The 17,826-nt window shown below is 51.1% G+C and overlaps 1 protein-coding gene across 23 annotated transcripts in view; it reads left to right on the top strand.

Moving 5' to 3' along the window:
• Positions 1-17,826, top strand: part of LOC126952767 (ubiquinol-cytochrome-c reductase complex assembly factor 2) — a 317,841-nt gene that overhangs the window by 114,987 nt on the left and 185,028 nt on the right. The window contains exon 1 of one of the 23 annotated variants that reach the window (XM_050787738.1): positions 9,466-9,470. The exons of 20 other annotated variants lie outside the window; for them this stretch is intronic. The gene's annotated coding sequence lies outside the window, so the exon portion shown is untranslated. Of the gene's footprint in view, positions 1-9,465; positions 9,471-11,073; positions 11,080-14,924; positions 14,929-17,826 lie in introns of those variants that run through there. 2 more of the 23 variants (XM_050787723.1, XM_050787762.1) reach the window with 2 other exon arrangements.

The raw sequence follows: 17,826 nt of genomic DNA, 5'->3' as shown, positions 1-17,826 counted from the left end.
ACCATTCAAGACATCCAAGACAGACTGAGGATCGTCATGGACATTGCAGTAGGGACCAGGAAGTAAACTCGAAGGACCCAGTGACCTTCCTGGAGCCTTCGTCCATTCCCCTTATTGACCCTCCTTTTGTATTGTCTGGATGAATTGCCAGTGAAGCCCTCACTTGAGAGGGTCTGTGTGTTTGTACCACCGCAGGGAAGGCTAAGGGCAAGGCAGGGGTGGGCAGGATCCAGTGAGCCTGCCTTCCTCCCCACTTGATGCCATCCCTAAACTGTCTGAAAAGTGTCACCTGGCTAAGCAAGAAAGCCACTAGAGACGTGGGGTAAAGATGAAACAGGCAGCTCCCTGGAGGCTGGGTTTTTAAGGAGGAAGAAATCTGAGACGGAAAGATGATGTTTCAAAAACTTGTAAGGATAAGAGAAATGGTTTACCAAAAGGAAAACCCCAAAGCAGGGCTGAGCATGTGTGTTTCTGAGTGCAGAACTGTTACCAGTGGGGTGGTCAGAGGAGGCATGCTGGAACCGGTCTTATTGAATGCTATTTTCAATGGGGAAATGGGATACACAAAAGAGAAATGACAACTGTGGGTGGTTAGATTTCCAACCACAGGGAGAGAAGCTGCAGAAGGACCAGCCCAGGGCGCAGGGAAGTAAATGACAGATTCCGAGTCGACAAGTGTAAGGTGTGGCCCTGAGATAAGGGGGAGGATCCGGGCGCCCCTGAGCACAGGAGGCCAACAGAAGAGTGGAGCCACCAACTGAAAGCAAAATAGAGCCTCATCTGACACTTCACCCAAGCAAGGTGTTTCCGCACAGGAAACCCACTCATTCTGTTGTCAGTGAAGCAAGATGTTACAAGGCTTTTTCTAGTCCAGAGAAGGGTGCCAGGCAGCTGGGGATGGGGAGAATGGGGGTGTTCTAGAAAGAAGAGGGCTGGGCTGAGCTGTGTGTAGCATCTATCCAGTCTTTTAAGGATATGTCGGCAGGGATCATGAATCAGCCTACGAATCCTACAATATCAAGGCTAAGGCATCCCTTGGGCTGCAAGAACCCGTTGAGTAAAGCAGGTAAGCTCTTCTCTCTGGAGAGTATTCTATGCTAAAAATAAATTTGAAGTAGGGCTTAGATGCACTCAGAGAGAGCCCTATAAGGATAATGGAGGAAGCAAGGGGACCCCACTGGGGGCCCAGCAGCCGAGAGGCCTAGTCCTGTGACTGACTTGCAAGCCTGTCCTTAGTGTCCCTGCCCTGGCAGAAGCTCTAGCTTTGGCCTTTCTTACATTTCAGGCCACACAGTGTGCACAGCATTGCCAGCTGTGGGCTCTTCCTGTGTGTGGTGAATGAAAGGTAGGCAAAGATTTGTGAAAAATCAGAATGGTTTCCAGGCAACTGTGAGCCTGCTGGTCCCAGCAGAAAGCAGTGTGCACTCATGAGCGGAGCCCAAGGCTCCAGAATGGGCCTTGACCAAGGCCAAGCCCCGGGAGGGATGATGGTGGGCGGTGGGGGCACAGCGAGGGGCGCGTGGCCAGGTAAGAAGTCACTCCACACTTCCAGTTCATGGCCCAGGTTCAAGACACACCTCCTAACCCCCAAGAAACCGCTAGTGCTGTCTGTGAGGCCCTTCTGACAACCCTAACTGCTCACACCCCCAGCATTTGCACAGTGGGGAGGTGGGGAGGAGAAAGGAAGGAGCCCTATTCTCCACAACGGTGTCCCTTCTTTCTCCCCAAAGGAGCCCCTCGGAGTTTAACTGCAGGTGAGGTGAGCACAAGTCCACGTTCCCACTCCTGACCCTGGAAGCCGATCCACTTCCAGGACTTTCTGCTTTCCACCTTCCACCCTGGACCCTCTTCTAAGCAACTTTGCACTTTCCCCACCGTGACCTACTGTGGCTCCTTGGGGGCCACCTGCAGACTGGAAAAGTAGATCTTCCTTCCAGCGTCCTCTTTTCCCACCTCGGTCTCACTCCCATGCCTCACTTCGGCTCTCCTTCTCTCCCCTTCCCTGCTGGGAGAAGAAAGGGCGACAGCCCATCACCTTCGGGCTGGCTGATGGGGACACCGCCCAGCCTTGAGGGCATCCCAAAGGCTTTCAGGACAAAGGGAGGAAAACATTTCCACCAATGACTTTCCACACCCCCACAAATGGCTCCTGCCTCCAGCCATTCCAGAAAGACCATTCCAGACTCAGAGCAGCCCGCCTGCCTAAGCGGAATCTTCTTAGGCGGAGAAGCCAAAGGCTCCAGGTCATCCACAGCTTCCTTTGGAACCTAAAAATCAGAACTTGATTGCAGTTGTCATGCTGATGGACAGAAGTGCATAGGGGACCTGCCACACCCACACGTCAAGGGAGAGGGAATGAAGACCAGAATAGTCAAGCCAAATGACGAAGACCAGGATACTCAAGTCAAATGACATGGCTGGTGGTAGAGGGAATGGGACTGGTGAAAAAGCAGGTGACGCTAGAAAAATCTGAAAAGTAAAAGGTGGGAGAGAGCCAGTGTGTCGAGGTGGAAGGAAAGGCAGCCTCCCTGAGAGCCACACAGTGAGCCCAGGCCATCGAGTCATCACCACCCACCTCCACCCAGGCTCTTCTGCACCACTGACCCCACCACTGCCCCCTGGACCTCTTCTTTCCCCTGCTTCAGAGTGGCCCAACGACAGGAAGAAGCCATCAGAGGGACTGCTGCCATCTAACGGGATCCCTTAAGACTTGGTGGAACCAGATGTGTCTACTGGTTGCCCTGCAGTAGCCCTGACTTCTTTAGGGGTCACATTTCCCTCTGTGTATGACTGTCTTCCAGCCCTGCCACTGTGTGCATCTACACTTTCCCTCAGGAATGTCCTGGGGCCTCTGCTCCTCTGTGTTCACCACGTAGGGCTCCTCATGGACCCCTGTCTCTTGGCACTGTATCTGCTCGGCCCGTTCATCTTGAGCCTTCTTGTTTCTCTGTATTTGCATTCAGTGTGAGGGCCAAAATCCAGAGCTGGTCACAGAGGAGAGTGCCATAATCCTGGGGATGGAGCCTTGTGGTATCTGAGGACGGATGTCCCCTGATCTTTACCCTGTCCTTCCCCTTGGCTGGGTAGCAGCCTGTGAGCCCAGAGGGGATTGGGAAGGCAGGCCACATTGCGTGAGGAAGCCGCAGACACTCACTTCCTGGCGTCTCTTCCCCTTATCCAAAACCTGTCCTTCCCTGAGGGTGGCTCCTCTTCCAACTCTTCTGAAAGAAACAGTAAGGCTCTTCTCTCTTCTATCTTCCCTCAGGCAAGGACTCCAGGACTGTGCCTTACTGGCTTCTTTCCTTCCACTCCTGACCATTCTAACCCCTCTTGGTGATGCTTCCTCTTCCTCTCGGAGCCCTCTCATGTCACATGACCGTCTTCTTCCCATCTTCATCTATCAACAACCCAGTGTACTTCCACATTTACATCCCCACAGGAGCTTATTAGAACAATGCCTAGCACGTAGTAGATGCTCAATAAATATTTGTTGAATGAATGAATGGAGGGCTCTGGCCTCAGACTCACCAATTTCATCTCTGCCCCAATACTTATCAGCCTAAACAATTTTATCAACCCCCAAGGAGACTTGCTGCTCATCTCCACTTCTGCCATCCATCCCCACAGCCAAACCTTGAACCCAGCATTACCTACGGAGCCCCCACCTTGGCTCCCCACCACTCCCTTCTCTGGAAACATGTTATGGCTGCTCATCCCAACTTGAAGCTCTTCAGTTACATATTATGTTTTTTCTCTACCTCAGGGTCAATCTGTTTAAAACCCTTGGTTCCCTTTTCTTTATGCTGGGCTTGCCTTGCTGGTCTCCAACCTTGGAACAGTGGACCTTTCATTTTCTCAAGTCTTGCCCTTTAGCTCTGCTAAGAGAAAAATGCTACCAGCTTCTTCCATCACTGCTCGGCAGGGCGGGCTCCCCTCTGCTAACCCCTGTTGGCCCTTTTCCCCAAATTCCCAGAATTTATCATTACCCTCAAACCCTCATCCCCATCAGTTGACAACATCCACTCTTAGTTCACTGATAAACACCTCGGCCATCAATTGTGAACTCCCCCCAACCCGCCAACCTCACGTCGTCTGTCCATGTCTCCCATTACCTCCAATGTGCTCCTTGCCCCTTTGTAGGGTTATGCCTTTGCCTGGGCTTTGGGATACGCCAGCCTTTCTGCTCACCCCAGGTTGGCCCTCCAGCCAAGTATCCCTCTCCCCAGATTTCTGTTAAGTTCCCTCTGCCCTCGCCTCCCTCCCCACAGCCTACCTCCCGTCAGATTTATACCTTCCCTTCACTATCCCCCTTCCTTAAGCTAGCGTCCTCTTTCAAAATTGCCATTTATCAGAAACCTCTGGAAGGATCTTCACAGTCTGTGGAAGGCCCGCCCACCCTTCCTGTCCATCTCATCCGGTGTAATTGGCCTCCTCTCCCACCAGCTCATGGGTCTCATCCCCCAGAGACTCAGCCCCCTTTTTGTTGCCACATCCTACAACCTTTCCTATTCCTTTTTATTACAGAAGAAATCCATGCTTATTTCAACACTAAAGAGAGAGTCAAATGTGTGAGTCCCTCTTACCCTGCCCTGAATGGTGTTAAAGGTGGAGCATGTGTCCTTCCGCTGTTTACTACATGCAAACGTAACGTAGGTTTATGTACACAAAAAGAAGTTGGTTTCAAAAACATATATGAGATCCCAGTACACATATTATTCTGCAGCTTGCTTCATTTCAAGCCATGTACCAACATGGTTCCACATCAGATCAGTGTATATGCCCAGCCACACTCTGTGAGACTGCACTGCACCCCATTCTGTGGCTGTGCCATGAGTTTAAGGGCTCCCCATTTAGCAGGCACGCAGGTTGTTCCCCATGTTTTTAAACACTGCCAGGCTGCCACAACTATCCCTGCATGCTTATCCTCACGGAGTTCTGTATTATTTCTGTTGGAGAGAGTCTCAAAAATGCCTCTGCTTTTTATTTCTATTTAAATATTTTTGTTAGATGGCCCTCCAGAAAGGTTGTACCAGCTTTAAAACCCTCGGTTCCCTTCCTTTTCTTTATGCTGGGTGTGCACTTTACCTCAGCCCTCGAGGGTGCCTCTGCCCATGCCTGGGCCACCGCCCAATAACCTTTCCCTCGTGGCATCTGCAGCAACAGCCCTGCCCGCCCCTTCCAACTCTGTCCCCAGCCCCCCCACAATAGCACAGACATTTCTCGCTATGTTACTCTTTTGGTCTTCTTCTCGAACCTCCTCTCACTCCCCGTCCCCCTGACACTGGGCCATCTTCCTCTGCCAGCCCTTCGCTGTTGTTCTGAAGATTCTCTGGGTTTCCTCCTCCGTCATCTTTATGCCCAAGGCAGTCAGATGGATCTCCCGCTCCCTCTGCACCTCACCCCTCTTCTCTCCCTGGGCCACCTCGCCTCGTGGTACAGGGCAGCCAAGTCATTCAAGCCAACTGCCCAATGAACGAGGATCTACACAGGTGAGTGTGCGGAAAAGGAGAGAACTCACATCGACCCTGGCATTCATGCATTCTACAAATATTTATTGAGTACCTATTATGTGCCAGAGGCCGGGGAAGATGTTCAGCTGAATCAGGCGAGGTCTGTCTTGGAGGCAAGGGAGACATTAATCAAATAATCACACAGGTCAATGTTGGGTTTCAAATTGTGCTGGGTGCCATGAGGGAGTGGCTCACAGACATGTCCCTGGCAGCTGCCTTGCCTGAAGGAAACATGTTATCAGGGGAATGGCATTGGAACTGAGACCTGAACAGAGGGCAGGGTTTGATCGGATGAAGCAGAGGAGGAAGAGCTCTCCACGTTGCTACAGCAGGCCTGGGCCAGAGGGCCTTGAGAAGAGGCCTTGAGAAGAGGCCTGGGAAGCCCGGGAAAGGATGGCAGGCAGTAGGGGAGAGGAACGTGTGTTTATGAGACACCTGATCTTGGACCTGTCTGTATTTCTAGCCAATCTAGAAATAATAACAGGAAAGCACTCACTCCCGGCGCTGGCCCCTCTGAGACCAGGAGACCTTGGGTTCAGCATACACTGATGGGGAAGAAGCAGGATGCAGAGGCCTTCACCCTCTCTCTCACTGATTACCAAGGTTATAGCCCTACACTCTGCCTTTGCAGATGCCATGCTTCCTCTCAGCTGGACACTCAAAAGCCTCCTACCAGTAACTGGAGAGAGAAAGTAAGCCTCTGGGCCACAGCCAGGGGGACAGGGGAGGGTCAGGACAGTTTGGCTTTTGACCAATCCACCCTTGCCTGGCCAAGCCCACCCCTGGCTTCCAGAGGCACGCCCCCCCCCCCCCACATCCAGGAATGTGTGCCAGGCAATGTTTTCTCGCTGGATGCATGGGGAAGGGTTCTAGTTCTTCATTCACTTAGTGTGTCCTGCTCTTGGAGTCTGGGCACCTCTCAATAGAGGCTAAGAAATGCTGATCCCTGTGGATAAGAGAGCCACCTAACTTGGCCATCAGCCACTGAGCCCATCATCCATCTAAAGTCTCTCCAAATACTGGTCAGATGGAGGTTTCCATAGTCGCCATTCTAAATGGCAGGACATGTGACGGAGTCTGGAGCCCCATCCCAGCTACCCTTCAGCCTTCCTTCCAGCCAAGAACCACCTACTCTGCCCAGAGAGGCCACATTGCGCTCCAGCCAAGGGACCCCCTCCTTTCCTCCCTAGGAAAGAAGTTCTGTCCTCTATCCCCAAGGAGACTGCATATCCTTCACCACCTCCACTGAAGTTTCTAATGTTAGGTGGTCCTTCTCTTCACAGCACCTGCCCAAGTCTGTGTTTAGATGCCTCGAGCCTGATGCTTCCAACTAACATAGAAATGCCAAGGCCCAGCATGCTTCCCTGGCCATCCTACACCCTTGTTGAAATCCAGAGGCTCATGGACTTAAAAGTTCTTCAAAAATGAAGCCAGCTAGCTTCTACCCCCATGCCACAGCAGCCCTGCACAGATTGGTAAGCCCACTGTGACTCTGCTTAGTCCACCCTCCTGCCCATCCACACTGATCACCAACCACTAAGCCTTGCCTGCGGGAGTCCGAGGCACTCACTAGGTCTCTGACTCAACCTGTAGTGAAGAGGGGGTTTCCTGGGAGTGAAGTACCTATGAGGGTTACTGCCCCTCCTTTCTGGATTTTGGCTCTGAAAGTGTGGAATAAGACAGCGCACAGCGACTCTTCCACTTCTCAATCCAAGAGACCTCCATATAGTTCCATTCCATTCCAATGACCTCTGATCAGAAGGAAAATTACTATTGCAATAACACAGCACTGAGAGATTCTGAAAGAATCAAGCCAGGTCCTTTCGCAGATCAAAGCTTTCAGGAATTAAATGCTCAGTTAATTCACGGAGAAAATGATGTGTGGGTAATTTCTGGAATCTTTTCACCTGGGCAGACACGTGACTCCCACCAGATCTCTCCCACCTATTGCTTTGGGTGCCAGCCAGAAGGCATTGTCCCAGCCCGGGCTGGGTTCTAGCCCTGGGTCAAACGGGCTGGAGTGCCAATAAAGATGGTACTCAGTGACCTTGGTTCACCAGCAGAACCTGAGAAACCCTCTTCTACATGAAAGGAGAAGCAGCCCCTTGAGGGCAGCACCTGCCGGTGAGTGTGAAGCCAGGCCACCCTGTCCTTACAAAATTCTTGCAATATTTGAGAGAGTAGACATCCGAGTGTATAAAGTACTTTTCCTGTGCATCTTTTCAATTCCCAGGTAGTCCCAGTGGGCTCAAACTATTCACCCAGAGAAGACAGTATGAACTAGATTTACCCTGGCCCCTGACCAGACCTGGTGGTGGCAGCTCCAACTCCATGCAGACAGGAGTTGGGCTGCCCTACCCGGAGAAGCTAGCCACCCACTCTGCCCGGAAATATCTTGAGTGTCCCCAGAAGCCCTACTCCTTCCAAAGTTGAAAACAATGGTGATCTGCTGAAGACACTGGAACTCCACAGGAAACTGCTGAGCAAAGGAGGCAAGGAAAAGGATATTGAAAAGGATATTCTTGGAATATCCAGAAAACCAAGCAGGGAGGGGGATGTTTAAGGGAAGAGAAGGGGCTATCTCCTAGGGAGTAGTCTAGAATCTTCCCGTCACTGACACCCAACTTCTGCCCATTATCAGAGGTGCATCTGTCCCTTGGTGAGGGACAGGTAAGGAGGACTCCAGCAGAGCCTCAGCAAACAAAAGCTGTTTGCCTGCTGCGGGGGAGGGTGTGTGTGACAGGGAGGGTTGGAGAGGGGCTGCCTTCCACCACTTGTAGTTCTAGGAATCCATGGACACCCTTATCGTGGCTGCAGGCCAGTGTTCCGCGGGTACTTGTCCTAGGGTGGGAGGAAGCAGCTGTGAAGATGCCAGCCTACTAGGGACAGGGGTAGGACCAGGTGTGCAGCCTGGGACAAGGGACAGAAGGAGGAAGCAGCACCATCAGCACTTTTTCCTTAACACCTGGGTGTGGGTTTGCGTGTGCATTTCTTAGGCAAAGAGGCATCTTAGTGCATGTTTTAAGCTGCCATCTCCTCCTTTTAAGCCTCCTAATTAATATCTGCTATGTTAATTATTTACTGGGAACAGATGTTAGAATTTAAAGAGCACTGAGCAGAGATCTTTTGCTAATCAATTTATTTTAACAGGTTTAAGTCTTTACTACCCACCCAATTGGAGATTTCCCCACCACTGGAAGCCTGAGCTCCTACAAGCCTGTGTTGCACATATTTCCAGCTCGCCCCAGGCTTGTTGCCTGCTCTTTAGCCCCTCCCCATCCTGGCCAAAGTGCCTCCTTCCCTTGGTATTCTAATTTGATCTGCGTAAGTCTAATTTGACCTGGAGAAAGAATCTTTCCTTCTAACATCAGTCCTTAGGTTGGACTAAACGGTCACTCAGTGAGATCTGGCCATGTCCTTCTAGGCTTTGAGTCACGTTTGCTGAAGCCATGCCAGTAAAATATTTCTGGGACTGAGAAGAAGTCAGCCTGACATTTTAAACAAACAAAGGCTGCAAGACTAAAAGGCCCATTTCTGCCTCTCCCCAGGGGTGTTTCTCACTGGGTGGGTAGGGAGGGCTTCGAAGCAGCCTGTGAAGTGTGGGTCAGCTTGAAACACACAGGGCAGCAAATCCGAACAGGCAAAGGCCTCACTCTCCACAAGAATGTGCAGTGTAGGAGACGGCCAGGCCTGCACCCTCATGTTTTTCTGCCTGATCAGGGTGAAGAAGGGAAAGGTGAGCTCTGATCCTGGAACTTCTTCCCTGCCCTCTGCCAGCTCCCACCTCGCCACCACCCGGGGTTCTGGAACCACGCCAGGCAGGGCAGAAACCGAAGTGCTTTTGGAAGTCCACAGGGATTCCCACACCCACCACAGCCCAATTTCATCTGCCCACAGGTGCTCCCTGAACTCAATGGCTCTGCCTCAGCAAGGATATGGTCTGAAGGACAGGTATGGGGGCAGAAGAAGGTGAGTCATGGCGGGGTGATGGGCCTCACTACTAATCTCATCTTCCCAACATCAATTTCACCCAGGGCGTTGGACGAGGAGCCCCTAGTGGTTCCGTATGGTGAGGTTCTGTAGTTGCAGGATGTGGTCTCCTCCTTCAAGTCCATCTTTACGCAGAAGGCTGAGGGAGGAGGTGGCCAAGAGGCTCACTTTTGTTTTTGCCTGACGCCTCCTGGAGTATCACTGTCCCAGGAGCCCCTTTTGACATAGCCATCTTATGTTTGGGGCTAGGGTTTGTCTGCGGGTCCCACTGAAAATATTTATTAGAGACAAGTATCCAAGGAAGGAGGAAAACAGCAGTAACTGAATATGTGGGTTTGCTACCCACAGAATGAGGCCAGGGAGGGTTTCTGTGCAGGAACAGGTAGCTTGGGCTTGCAGGAGTCATACAAGGAGTGATGCCTTCAGACAACTGACTCCCAAGTTCCATTTTCCCTGCACAGGTAAGGAACCATCACACACTTGACTTTGCCTCCCCAGAGGCCAACTCACGAGGAGGAATGGGCTTCCCTCGCTTCTTCCCAGGCAGAGCTGAGGTGACTCCTTGGGGCTGGGGGCTCTGCCTCTCGCTGAAGTCCAGAAGAAAACATGCCTATGGCCTCAGACATGACAGAGTCTCCCTTGGCCTCGGCCGGTATTTGACAGTCTCAACCCCACCTGCAGAGGTGCCTGTGAGAAGGGCTCTTGTTCCCACCCTAACACAGATGCCATCAGGGACCGCTGTCCAGAATTTTCTGATAGTTCTGGAGGGTTTTTGGAGCCCTAATCCCACTGTTCCTTGTCTGTTCTGCTTGTAACAGAGCTCATCTTTTGGGTACCTCTTTCAGTGGGCAAAGAAAGGGTCCATTGTCTGAGTGGGGGCCTGGGCCTGGGCCTGTGCCACATGGGCCAGGGAAAGCTTCCTAGGTCCTTCTGCCCAGAAGGAATTTGGTCAGGCAGGTGAGGGAGAGTCTGCCTCCGAAGAGGGTCTGAGAAGCAGTCACATTGACCCAACCTTTGCGTGTGGCTTATTGACAACATCCGCACCCACAGCCCTGATCCATGTCGGAGACTCCCCACTTCAAAGTTCTTAAAGCCCTCACAGCACACATGAGTTCCTGTGGTCTTGGGGCACCCAGTTGCCTCAGGTCCTTGCTAGGCTCTGTTTCCTGGGCCTTGTTGGGACCAAAGATTCTGCCACAGCCAATGAAACAAGACCAAGCAGAGAACAGCACAGCATCCAGGGAAGGAGGGGGCTTGGAGGCCAACAAGGGCCATTGTCCCTGGGGAGGGGGCAACTCCAGAGAGCACCAGTGGCTGAGAGGCTCAAGTCCCCAGCAAGGCGGCAGGCCCTTCACTTCTTTCCAAACCTAAGGCTCTATGCACCATCAGGACCATTTGATCCATGCACTTGGTTTCCACCTCAAAGATGTTTCCCTTTCAACTCTAAACTCTGGGCCGGGCAGGCAGGCTCAGGGTCCCTTTACTTTACAAAATTAACCAAGGCTGACTAGACAGGCAAGAATATGTAGTCTCCACACATTTTTTTTAGGGAGCAAGAAGATACTTTGGTTGTGGGGGGTTGGGAGGGTCTTACGCCATGGCCCATAGACAATCACTGCCCACCTAGAAATCCTTTGTGGTTCAGGAGGAGGGGAATTTCCTGCTGGCTCTTACATTCCTCGAAGGTATATACAATTAGCTATAAGTGGGAACAAATGGGGCCTGCTCAGGCGCCATTCTCCAGTAGTTAAAGCTCAAATTGATCTAATTCCTTGGATGCATTCCTAGATTTCACTTAGTTTCCCACCCTTTCTCTACCCCACTGCTGATACAGATCTTATTTATGTGCCTCTGGTTCTGGTTCTGGCCTTCTTTAAGATCTAGTAAGTATGTGCATTGCCAGTGCCAACTATGTGTCAGTTCCATGCCAGGAGCTGCAGGAGGGCCCAGTGGGGAATGAGGCATTCCCTACCCTTCAGGGAGTCTGCCTTTGGGTTGGGAAAGCAGATGAATGTTAAAGGGCACAGCGCTGCCTCGGCGACCTTGCACGTATCCACATGTGCCACACAGGCAGTCTTGAACCACAGCTAATCCGAATCAAGGCCACAGGAGCAAGGCCTTGACATCCTGTGATCCTCCCAGACCACCAGAGGATGGGAGGCTGGAAGTCCCTGCTCTGAGGCCATCTCCTACTTGTACTTTCTCCCCTGGGAGTCTACCATGAGGCAGTTTCTTATCCTCTCTGGGTTCTAGCTAGAGAATATCGCAATGGAAAGAACTACTTTCCAGGTTTCAGGATGAAAACACGGAGGCACGAATAGTCACGCTGCTGGATTCAAGCCCTGGTACCCAGAACCTTTGGAACTCAGGCTCAGACTCAAATTTTCCTCTGGTTTATTCTGTGAATGAAGGCATTTCTCTGGGTATCTTAGTAGGGAGCCAGTTAAGCCCCCAAACTTCCCCTCTTCCCTACACCTTCGCTGACAAACAGATCTCCTGGTCAGCAACTGTCCCCCAAATGTAGTTGAGGACTGATAGCAAAGAGCTAATGAGACTGCTGGTGCTGGGTAGCTTCTTGGAGCATGTCCCCTTCCTCTTCCCCTCCCCACCCTCCCCCATCCTTTCATCCTATGGCAGCCTCTCCTATTATTATTTAATAGCCCTGGCTGGCACCTGCCCCCAACCGGAGTTCGTTGGTGTTGTATAGAAGCTGATAGAAGCACATCCATTTTTTTGCCTTTCTCAACCCCAAGGCCCCTGTCTGGTGAGCAGCCACTGACTTCTGCTCTGTAAGAGCACGCTTTAGCGCATTTTGAGTATCACACATTCTCCTTTTTGCCTCTTGCCACAGACCCCAAGGCACCTCCTCAAGATGACCACAGCTGTGACTGAAGAAGCAGTCACAGCAAGCTCACTTCACAGGAACCAAGCTGTGGGTTGATCCTACAGACTTGAAAAGGCAACTCAAAAAGGTATGAAGTTGTCAGATCCTCACCCCCAAACTGTGGCACACTATTAACGCCTCTAGGCGGGCACGACTGCATGCCTTCCACTTGGGGCCTGAATCCTGCCTCCCTGGGCTGAGCGGCCTCCATGCCAACATGCTCTGACTATCGTGATGCCCCTGCAATGCCTGCGACCCTGCTGAGGCACAGCCCACCTCCTATCCCTCTGGGACTAAGGGGTCGGCGAACCAAGAGGTTTTGGGGGGCCTCCCTCCAGGTTTCCCAGCCTCCAGGAAAGCGCCCCCGCTGCCCCCGGCCCCGCTTCATCCCGCGTCCCCATTCGAGGGCCCTTCTGGCAATCAAGGCCCTTTTTCACCCTCAGAGAGGGAGTTATGGTTCTGCCAGCCCCAGCCCCCTAAAGGCCGCGCGGCAGGACGGAGGCAGCCTTTAAGAAGAGCAGTTACTCCGAGGCCAGGCCGCAGCGCGCGGACAGCGGGCACGTGGGGAGGGACCTGGTGGCCTTCAACGCCCCGGCCCCGCCCCCTCGCCCCGGCCCCGCCCCGGCCTCTCTCCCCGCCCCGCGCCAGGCTGCCCCTGTCAAGCCCGCGGGGGCAGGACTCTGCTCTGAGGTCCCCGGGTGGTTGTTGAGGGCCTCGGCCTCCCTAGATTCCTTCCCATCTCCCAACAGCAATCCTCCCAGGGCCATGAGCCAGGAACCCCTGGTGGTTCTGTATTCTGAGGTTCTGCAGACGCAGGGTGTAGTCTCCTGAGAGTCCATCTTGATTTGGGAGGCTGCGGGAGGAGGTGGCCAAGACCCCTTCCCTAGACCTCGAGGCAGGACGGAGGCAGCCGTTAGGAACGGCCCCACTCCACCAGCCGGCCCGGCGGGGCGGTTACTCTGTTCCTGAGGTACCCCCCCGGGGTGGATGTATGGGGACCTCCGCCTCCCTAGACTTCTAGGCCAGGGGCGAGGACCACCTTAGAGGATTTCCCGAGACGTGCCTGATTTCACATGTCCTGTCCTGCTGGCAGGGTGCGCCTCCTTTCTGCGCTTTGGGGAATGGTGCCTTCACGCACTTTGTAAAGGGTCTGGAACTGAGCTGAAGAGAAGTGATTGAGGGCTACTGTGGAAAGTCTCAGCTAATTCAGGTTTCTTCACCCACCAGATTGTCTGTGGGGTTGGAAACAGCTCTGGAGGGGGCCTGCAGAAATTACTTTCCCAAGTCTTTGGCCTGGAAGGAACGAACAGTGCCTGGCCAAGGACTTTGGGCAGGAGAGAGATGGGAGCAGAGAGGAGCCAAGGTCTACTATTTTCACTTCTGTCAATTAGATAAAAGCCCTTCCCAGAAGCTTTGAGCACCGCTGTCAAGTCCCATTCTTCCCCTAAACCATCCAGGTTCCATCTGCCTTGAAGCCAAAGGATCTTCTTAGCTTCCTCAAGAAAAATTCAGGCTCGAGCTTCTCCACCAGCACTCTCCTCTCCCCGAAGGAGTGGGTGGGCTGCATTTCTCTTCATATTCTATTCCATTCCAGACTGTCCTGGACTACCAGCCTGTCCGCCACCCCTTGGGGACGTCCCCTCCTACTCTGCCCTTGCCCTCTCAGGTCCCAAGCTGAGGAGATGAGCAGAGCGGTAAAAAGAGAGGAGGTTTTGAAAAGCAATGTCCTCTCAGTCTTTAACAGATGCCCCCCTAGGAACCTGCAAGAAGTGAAAATTAATAAGCTGAAGGTGGCCACAACCAATCTCTGCCACACTCACACCCTCCCCCATCCCAAATCATTCATTTTAAATAGTGGAAGACCTTTTTAAAAATGTAACATAAATTGGCTATTTCTTGAGGCAAACAAAAGGTGGCTCTGAAGCGATACATTTGTACTTGCATAAATTCATTAAAATAGAAAGCTTATAACCATCCAGGTTTCATTGACAGCCCCAGTCCATCTACATGCAGAAATGGTCCCCCAAAGCCATCTATGACAATTATTCTCACAGATCATCATGATAAACTCTAAGGGAATATACTAAGAAAGAGGGAAGAAGAGAGGAGGAGTCCATTTTTAATTAGTGGTTGGAAATAGAGCAAAAGTTAGACGGCCTTAGGTTTAAAACACAGATGTGCATTGTGATTGTACAAAGGAGGAGCTGTTGACAGAGAAAACAAGGTGGTGAACTCTGCCCTGGGCCTGGGACAGTTAGGAGAGGGTGGCTCACCGCAGAAGATAGACTGGTAGAGGGGTATCAGGCTGGAAGAAGCACAGCTTGGCCCTGGCGGAATGGCGGAGTGGCTGGAGGGACTGCAGGAGGAGGACAGATCTGGAAGCAGGTCTGGGCTATACTTTGGCCTCAGCCAGGGAGCCAGAGAAGAAAGGCTTAGATTCGAGGGGGGAAATTCACTCTCCCAAATTGCTTTCTCAGAAGCGTTAATTCAGATCACCTGAAGACAGGGTCTGGGCCCCACTATGGCATGGTTCCCAAATGGGGGTGTGCTTGGAAGCCTTGGTGATTAAAGGGTGTTGACTAATAGAGTCAAACTCTGTAAAATATTTGAAGAGATTTATTCTGAGCCAAATATGAGTGACCATGGCCCGTGACACAGCCCTCAGGAGACCCTGAGAACATGTGTTCAAGGTGATCGGGGTACAGCTCAGTGTTATATATTTTAGGAAGGCATGAGACTCAAAGACATTTAAAAAATACATTGGTTTGGTTCAGAAAGGTGAGACAACTCAAAGTGGGGCTTCCAGGCTATAGGTAAATTTAAACATTTTCTAATTGACAATTGGTTGGGTTTATCTGGAGACCTGGGATTAATGGAAAGGAATGTTCAGGTTAAGGTACAGAATTGTGAGAACCAAGTTTTATTGTGCAGAGGAATCTCTCAGATAGCAGACTTCAGAGAGAGAGCGGGTTGTAAAATGTTTCTTTTCGGACCTAAAAGGGTACCTGGCTCTTAGTTGATTTATCTCCTGGATCTGGGAAGGAAGGAAGGAAAACAAAGGGGAAAGGAAAGGTTTCTTATAGAATGTGGATTTTTCCACAAGAGACTTTGCAGGACAATTTCGAGGTATGGCAAGGAAATGTATTTTGGGGTAAAACATTTTGATTTTCTTCCTTGCTATGCCACAGTCGGATTGGAAAGTAAGTCACGATATATACGGGGTCAAATAAAACCCACCTGATGAGAATGTATGGTTGGTAGGGCATGACTCCCAGACCTCTTAGATAGGAATCTGGGCAAGACAAAAAAAATCAGAACTTAGTCCTCAAGGGAAGGGGCAGCAGCGCTGTCGAGGGCTAACCAAGCATCAGGACTGGATCACCAGGCTTGGGAGAGTAGGGGTGTCAAGGCCCCGACAGCAGGGAGGGCCTTGGCCCCACCAGGAGGGCATCAGAAAGCAGGGAGCACTTGTAGTTCACCGTGATTCCCCTCGAAGCCCTGGGCCAGTCTCCTGCAGGGAAGGGCGGGCAGGAAGGCTTCCCCATAGGGGCAGGCTTGCTTTTTTGGCCAGCCACCCACTTCATATGAAAAACAGAGGTCCCCACTCCAGCGGTGCTGCCAGAAGGAAATCAGAAGCTCTAAACTAGAGACCAGAATCTGCGGAAGCTTTGAAGAGTGGCATCTTGTCATTTCTAGATGTTTCTACTTTGGTTGACTCTTTAATTTTTCTGCAGTTAAAACCATTAAAACAGCAAGGAAGCAGGGGCCAGGAGGGGAGCCCAGATCTGTCCCAAAGAAAACGAGAAAGACTGAATCCTTGGGGCCTGCCGTACAAAGGAGTGGTGGGTTGGAGGAGGGTAGGCAGAGACTAGGGTGGTCTGGGACTTTAAGTGCAAGACCCTGTGGATTTCATGGGGGGCAAGCCATGTGCAACAGAGAAACTCAGGAACCAGGGGGTTTCGCACAGAGGTCTGGGTGCTGTGAGGTACAGGGAAAGAATTAGTGGGTCTGGACCAGTGGGTAGGTGAGTCACAATGGAGTGTTGGTTTAGTTTAATCTCTGGTTTGTGTTGAGTGAATTTGCGTATAGTCCAACCACCACCCCCCTACCCCAACTAGACCATGTGCCCCTCAGGAACTGGGACTGTTTTATTTTCTATTCCTTATAGCAGGCTCGGTGCCTGGCACACTAAGTTGAATTTTATTTAAAACATTTCATTTACATTAAATGGTATATTTGCAAGTTCATTCTTCCAGATCTCAGTTTATTCTTTTATCCAGTCATTTTAAAGGGATTCTCTCAGACCCTCCACTAGCTAAGGGAGCCGAACTTTTCTTCCAGAATTGTCAGGAAATGGGACTTACTGAGTTAGTGAGCTACTTATTTTATCTAGAATTAACTTTGTCTAATAAAATGTATATGCATTTTGGGAATGGATGAGGTGCTACACAGATGAAAGACGGTATTATTCGTCATACAGTGTTTTTGATTATAATAGATTATTCTCTGCCAAAACCCAGAAGGGCTCAGTCGAGGTAGGTTGCTGAAAGGGGAGGAAGTCTAAATAGCAGAATCAGACTTTTCCATAAGTTTACAGTGGGGTATGGGCAGCACTCAGGCAACCAGCCCTCGGCACAGCAACAGGGGACCCACCTCCTAAGTTGGGGCTGAGTAAAGACATGTTCCTGGGGCTAGGCTTTGCCAAGGCAGGCCTCTTCTGAAACATAAGCCCCATCTTTCTCCTGGCCCCGCCACCCCACCTCAGATGTGCTGTCTAGAAGCTGCACATCTGGGGTCGTTCAAACTCCTGGCTCGAATCACTGGAATCACCTGAGCAGGATAATTTTACAGTAATGATTAAAAATTGCTCTTCTAGATATAGCCTTGCCTCAGGGTAACCATTAAGAACATTACTTCCTAATTTAAGAAGCTCAATGTAGGGCGCTTTGGGCATTTAAAAAGAGGGAACTGCACTCATATCTTGATAAATTGTAAAATGTCTCCCACCATCTTCTTGTTCCAAATCTCCTCTTCTGCTTTCTACCATTGCCCTCTCTGGCATATAATCCTTTTAAAGAATAAAAACAAAAACAAACAAACAAAAAAAAGGAAGGTAATGAAAAGCCTATTGTTTCTTAGTGTCCACTGATGTTAAACACGCACACACATGCACAATTATGAATTTTGTGTATTTCTTCCGGGGGTTGGAGCCATAGGGGTTACATATTGGTATGCGATTTTGGAGCCTACACTTGAAATGGGAATTTGGATGTAGTTGAACAGACTTTTAACATTGCCCCGAGAAGAATTATACTGGCATTTGCTGGTCTGTGGTGTCACACCCCGGAGTGTATAGGATCCTCACCGGCTCTGTGACTCACCCTGGAAGTTGCACCTTTCTCGGGGGGCAGGGTGGGGAGTCACTTTTTATAAGTAAACCCT

This window comes from Macaca thibetana, chromosome 4 (genome assembly GCF_024542745.1).
Source record: "Macaca thibetana thibetana isolate TM-01 chromosome 4, ASM2454274v1, whole genome shotgun sequence".
NCBI lineage: Eukaryota > Metazoa > Chordata > Mammalia > Primates > Cercopithecidae > Macaca > Macaca thibetana.
Note: the sequence above shows the minus strand (reverse complement) of the source record. Positions and strands in the feature narration are given on the sequence as shown.